We start from the raw sequence: 7,519 nt of genomic DNA, 5'->3' as shown, positions 1-7,519 counted from the left end.
TAAACTTCAACTCATCTACCATAAATCTCTACAAATTTCATTTTATCTACCAAAATCTTATAACTTCATTTACCTTAAATCCTATAAACTTCAATTTATCTACCATAAACTCCTACAAACTACAATTCACAAGTACTACAAAGAAAAGACCAAGATATTGTGACTGCCATGGATTTTGTTGAATCATCAAGTTAGAATCCAATATGTACAAGACCATGAGTGTCATTATTGGTTTGGAGTGTTTTCTACTTTTGCTTATCACTTTAGGACGAACTTTGTCGGTTGCAACTGTTTCCATTGAAAGAGTTTTTTTCAGCTATGAAACTAGTTAAAACACGCTTAAGAAACAAGATGAGTGATCTGTGGCTGAATGAGAAAAAAGTTCTTAATGAAATTAACAATGAGTCGATTATGCGAACATTTCAGAATATGAACTCTCGCAGAGGTCAATTGTGTTTGTAATCTTTAATGTATTAATATGATTAATGAAAATAAATGTATTGTTAATTACTGTGTTTGCAAAAAAAAAAAAAATTATTTAAGTATGTAAATTCGCACCCCCAAAGTGAAAATCTTGGATCCGTCCCTGTACATATGGAAAATAAAAAACTTATCTTATTTGATCGAGGCGAGCGGTCACTCTTTCCTTAAGACAACTATGTTCCCGCAATGGTGCTAACGGTTTCACGGACACTTGTCTTCCAAGATACAACGACCGTGTCGTATAGATAAGAAGCTCTACTATTCTATACGCTCCAACAAACTTTTTAATTACTATACTCTCATAGACACCTCGATGTTTGTCCTCAAACTTTTAACTACATGTCGTCTCAAAAACTTATTTGAAAAAGAAATCAAATGGAGTATTTATAGAGTTAATCGTGACTCTACGAGATGACTCTCAATTTGGGTTGTGACGACCCATAACTTGTGTCTTTACACAAGTTATCTATTGTATAATATTTCACTCAAATAAAAAATTATTTATATTATTAATAATTTTCCAAAAATCCCCCACATGAGTGAAATTACCAATTGATGACAGACTAACAGGAAATATCATGCATCGGAAAAGATAGCTTTTGGCTTTGAATCTTCCTTAGTGAATAGATAGCGAGTTGACAAGGACCTTAATGAACTATGTCTTGAACTGGGCCCTATGTATTGTAAACCGATGCCGTAGCTATCACATATGACACTCCTTGTAACCTCCCGTTCTTGGTTGTGTTCATTTCGGCCTTGAACATTCTCGGGGTTTCAGGAGCGCTTAGAGAAGTCGACCATTACAACATTCTCACGGAACCGACACCAGTTCACACTCATATCGTTGATCTCTTATTAAAGTTATCATGTTATACCCCATTTAGAAAGAAAAATTCTAAACTATAGGAATCATTAAAAGATAACCTTATCCTCACTAATTACAGGCAACACTGATTCATCATAAGAATAGGTAAGAGAGCATTCTCTTTCAGTGTTACTGCCGAGTTAGTATATAACTTTTGTTTCCCGTTGAACCTAGGTTATGGGATCTCCATTCAACTAGGTTGGGTGTTCGTTATGACTTTCCTCATTTACTTTAGGCCATAGTCTGATTCCCCTTGATGACAATTGCTCTTGTGACACACCTATATTAATTGGATCATGTTAGGTTGTCATTCAGCTCTATATGCATGCATAATTTATTTACATTATTAAATTGTATAGAACAATTGTTTAATGGTAATATTATATCGGTGTCAATTGACATTCGTTATAAGGATTTCGATAAATCGATTGGACATTTATTTGTATTAATAAATTAATGTAATACATTGGTATATTTATTGTTTGCAGTCTGCAACTAAACAAGATATATAGCTAATATACCATTTTCTATTCCATTTTGTAATTAATCAACATCGGCTCGAATTCAATATTCATGGAAAAACAACTATGACATATGATAGCTCCATACCTTCCCTATATTTCATGACTCTCAGTAAGTTGTCATGAAACCAAAAGTCAATGACGAATATTGAGTATGTCCCACAAGAAAATTACATTTGAAGGTGATAATATGTATAGTAATTTAATACTGGAGATAACAACCATTTTTCTTATCTCTTTCTTCATACATAAATCACTCCCCCAATAGAGTTGAACATACCTGAATTTATTTCAGACAAGTAACCTCAAACTTGAATTTAAAGTTGGTTTGATCTTCCTATCACAATGGATGAGTTCATGCTTCTTTTCTTAAGGTTTCTGTGATTGAAGGATAATACCATTTATTCATCTTGAAACGGGAAGAACGAGAAGAGAGATTCATTGCTCAAAATAATAAAAGTGCATCTATATGGTCTCCGACACCTGATGTGAGGAGGAACGAAGTGGACGCATCGAGAGAGGATTTGAAAATCAACAACACTTCAATTATGCTTCTCGACTACTTTTAAGTTAGTTGTGCTCAAATCTCAAGTAACGCCTTTGATCCATGACACATTTATGGCTCATATTATTACAATTCCTCTTAGAGTTACTTGGAGGAATTTGGTTTCTGAAACATTATATTAATTTGTCTAATTCTTATTCTTTCCACAAACACAACCCTTTCATTTTATCTAATTCTTATTCTTTGATGACCATCAACTAATATAATTTTATTATGAAACACCCCTCAACCACAACCTTGGGTTTCAGGAAGATGTATTTATAATTATGTAAGTGATCAATATGTAGCATCAATTATAGTATTTGATTACTATGTTCACAGTTACCATAGATGGTGTGATCTGAAAACAATAATCTGTTTGACGCAGATCTAGTGAATCCATTGGCAACTACCAACAATCATTAGTTAAACAATTTTTCGAGCAATTTGTAGAGGTAAGGTACCAAGCAGTTCAAAGTTTCAGCAATTATAGAGTTGAGACTGAACTTACCATGGCCGTTTTACAGTTTTTTTTAGGATTACAAAAACCAATGTAGACTCCAAACAGTAGGTCATCTTCTCCATTCAGATGTGGGTTGAATTCCACAAGTGTAGAAGAACATTGTATCCATTAAAGTTACGAGAAAAGGCTGTAGAAAAAGTGTACTGAACTTCAAACATCACCAAGGCTTTGAGACTTTGTCCTTCTTTGCCTTGAGACATTAGACGAATAATGATCTCAAAACCCCGAACTACTCCATTCTCTTTGGTGAGACCTTTTAGGCGAATAAAAATATTTTTTCTTATTCAACCCCCACATTAGAACTTTTAGGCGAATACAAATATTTTTCTTAGTTAACAATTGGTAGCCCAAGTGGTACCAAGGTGTTGGCATAAATTCTAGAAATACATGGAGGTTCGAGGTTCGGATCCCAGAAAAGGTGGAATTTTTGGTTATTTGAATTGGGGTATTAATAAAGTTGTTGGGCGTCAGGCCGTTGTCTTTGTTGGGCTATAGGCCCGGTGTTGTTAATGTTTGAGTGGGCAATTATCGAGCTTATCAAATCTATGATGTATCAAATGCCAAATATCACAACGTACGTAGACCGTAGTCGTCTTCCAAAAAAAAATGTAATCTTAGTAACTGTCTCCTCCTCCCTAATTTGTGACACTAGTGCGAAACAACTTGTTCCAGAATTCCCCACATATCAAATATATTAATAATTGTTTGTTTTAAAACCATTAACCGGAGAGGACTAAATAACAATAGATTTTCTATAGTCCCACTCAAGGTGAATCTTCTACATGTAGGAACTGAATTGCCTATTACCAATTGGTTTGTGAGTTAGGCACTAATTCCTGTAACCTTTTAGTCCCCTTCACTGAAAGATTACAGGAATGATAATCTTCGTGTCATCTGGGACGTCAGACCAAGATGAAGATTGCCCTCGTGTGTTTATCAAATTTGGTTGTTTTGGCAACCACATCCTCTGCAAGCAACTACTGGTTTGTTCATACCCACTTTCATGACATTTACTCACTATTATATGGAGTATCAACCTGGTCACTATTCTTCGTCCACATGATTAACCGTATAAACACTTATTACTATTAAATGAGATAAATTTCGAACTTGGTATCTTGAACCTTTACCAATGCAATAAGATAAGAAACTCACAAGAATTTCATAATTTTGTAAGCCAAAGAAAACTTCATGGAATGAGTAAAAACGGGATATGATTTTCGATAATTATCATTGATTCAATGATTGTCATGGCATGTCAAGGATATGAGATACAAGTGATACGTTGCTAAGGTGGTTACTGTTTCGAATGATTGGACCAAGAGATACAAGAATTAACAATTACAGGCATATCTTTTAGAAAGGTTACAAATGAAAAGGTTTTTCCTTAAACTTAAATCTGGAAAATTGTCTACTCGTCCAAAGAGGAAATGTTAAAAAGATAATTTTGTATTTTTTTATCAAACAAAAATGAGGGATCGAGGATCTATTCAATCCAGAATATATAAATATCATTCCATCTCTCCTTCAACACATCTAAGTAGTGTGATCTAACCGAAAAACCAGTGAAGTTTTATAGCCCATTATCACAACAGATAAAATTATATATGTTCTAAAAATTGATATATCACTAAAGGAATTTATTCAATTCACAGAATAGCTGATAAAATGCTAGTAAACCAAGTAACCAACAAGCATCACCACATGAAGATTCAACAGTGAAAGAAATCACAATTTCATGTTCTCCTTTATTGTCTCAAATGTTAAAAACAATCTATCTGTTTCTTTTGTTTGTTTATGTTTAGTAGCATAAAGCCATAAGTAAACAAGATAAGCTTTCAGATAAAAATGTTTTAAAATTCATTCAAATCACCATCTATTTAGGAGTTTTGATTGGTATCGATAACTACGATTTATAGTTCATCAAAACATCACTACCTCCAGCAATTTTACGAGATTGAACACAACCTTAAGGCTCTACTTTTCTGCGTACGTATCCAGTTCAAAATGCCTCCTAAACATTTTTATTCAGGCAACACCCACAAAGGCCAACTGAGAGAGGACAACCCATATTTCATCAAACTATTTAGCATTTGTGATCAATCTGTAACGAGATATACATTTTCGGAAACAAAAAAATACTACTTTGTGTCCCTTATATGAAAATTGTACAATCAAGCGTTGTTGTTGAACGATATGACAACAGTGAACACGATGCATGAGAAGCAACAAAAACACTTTAGTCAAGATATTTATGTTAGAATAGGGGTGGGAATAGGGCAGGCTCAGACGGGCTCGGGCAAGAATGAGCCGAACTCGGGCGGATCGGGCTCGGATAAGCCGAGCCCGCAGTAGTGAGTCGGGCGGATCGGGCCGGACCAAACACGCCATAATGGTGCCCGTAGCCCGTCCGAGCCCGGCTGCCCGAGCGGGTTCCAACGGCCTCGGGCCGGACGGGCTCGGGTTTTTTTATTATATTTAAAAAAACCAATTTATCTTATTATTTTTTAAAAAACAAATAATTACTTAATAATTTATCTTATATATCTTACAAGTAAAAAACCCTAGTTTTTCAAGTTTTCAATCACCAATTTTCTTTAACAGTCACTGTACTGTATACAAAGATTAGTTCTCAATCTTTTAAATCATCTAGACCTAGTAAAAAAACATCATCAAATCTCAATTTTCATTTAAAAGTAAAAATAAAACCTAAGTTCATTACAAATAAAAAAAACCCTACTAAAAAAACATCTATAGATCTCAATTTTCTTCAATCTTTGATGGTCAATCTTCAATAATCCACCCTTTGTACTCTTTTTTTCTCTCTCTCTCTCTCTCTCTCTCTCTGTATAGATGAGTTCTCAATCTTCTAAATCATCCAGACCTTCAAACCAACACAAACATCATCTTTTGGGATCTGCAGTGATTCTTCTCTTCATCCTTTTCAACGGCCTTCGGTTTACAACCATGACGACGATAAAGACAACAAAGAAGATGATGATTTGTATGATACTATGATAGTAATGGACTAATGGTTATGGTTTAATGGAGTTTTGGGGTTATGGTTTAATGGAGGTAGGAGGTTAGAGAGAGAGGCAGGGAGAGAGGTGGAGATAGATTTAGGGTTAGGGAAATATGCAGAACTCTTTTATAGGTCCCCTATTTAATCCAACGGCTGAGGTCTATTTCTACCTCAGCCGTTGGATGTATTAAAAACACGCGGGTCTTAAGCGGGTACCGGGCGGATCAAGTCGGGCGGACTTCATCGGGCTCGGGTAACGGACGGGCATAACGGGTCGGGACTCGGATTTGAGGTTATGTCCGAGTCCCGGCCCACTAAGCCCGATTCATCGGGCCGGGTTAGCCCGGCTCGAGTTGACTACGGGCAGCGGTCTCTAACGGTCTGGGCCGAACGGGCCGGATCGCGGGGTTTCAGACCGTTTTCCCAGCCCTATGTTAGAACAGGGGCATAAAGAAATGATAAAGCATTAATTTAACATTTCAAGAAACTGAACCGATAATTATCTTAAGATTGTTGGTTATGGGGCTTACGGGTTCGTTCTTGACAATTAAAAATATTACACTATAAGAGTATATACATATGGAAAAGAAAAATTTATCTTGTTTGATCGAGACGAGTGGTCACTCTTTCTTTAAAACAATTATGTCCTCGCAATGGTGCTAACGGTTTCACGGACACTTGTCTCCCAAGATACAACTACCGTGTCGTATAGAAAGAAACACTACAATCTATACGCTCCAACGAACTTTCTAGTTACTATGCTCTCATAGACGACTCTAGACGACTCAATATTTGTCCTCAAACTTTTAACTACATGTTGTCTCAAAAACTTATTTGAAAACCAAATGGAGTATTTATAAACTTATTTGGATTGTGACTCTACAAGTTAATTGTGTTCATAATGGACAACTGTTCATTTACTCCAAAGTAAGTCCATCATCTTCTTGTATCAGATGTAGAAATCTGGCATTTTGTTTATTTACTCCAAATCGATTGAAATTGATGATGCTGAAGTGAATTTTTGTGATAAAGAAGTCGAAGAGAAAGAAAAAGTTATGGGAGAGCAACTGATCGTGGAAGAAGAAGAAGCATCGACTAGGGGAGGGGAAGGGTTTTGGTTGTCACATTAATTTTGAAATAAAATCCACATTAAAGAGGATGGTTGGCACTTGTCAATGTGGCAACCTAAATCAGCAATAACAATATTAATTTTGTCCTAGTAAACTTGTCCTAGTCACAACCTTTCTATTTTGTTACATAGATAAGATAGAAGAGGGCCTCTGTAAAATTTGACACCAAACTCTCAAATTCTCAGCCACAACTCTGTAGCTGAGTTGGGTGATAAGATAAGGGTTATTTTGGTCTTTTCATAATCTTTTCAGATTGTGAAGAGACTAAGGTGCTGTTTGTTTTTTAGTTTTTTCAGATCTGAAATCTGAATGACAACCCAATTCAGATTTCAGATGTTGTTTTTAAATTAAAGAAAATCTGAAAATTTATCTGATTTTCGTCATGGTCTGAATTGGCTGAAAAATATGCTACATATTTCAGACTTCAAAAC

The sequence above is a fragment of the Eschscholzia californica genome, unplaced genomic scaffold (genome assembly GCF_041429995.1).
Source record: "Eschscholzia californica isolate CP2 unplaced genomic scaffold, dmEscCali1.0.p SCAF_2, whole genome shotgun sequence".
NCBI lineage: Eukaryota > Viridiplantae > Streptophyta > Magnoliopsida > Ranunculales > Papaveraceae > Eschscholzia > Eschscholzia californica.
Note: the sequence above shows the minus strand (reverse complement) of the source record.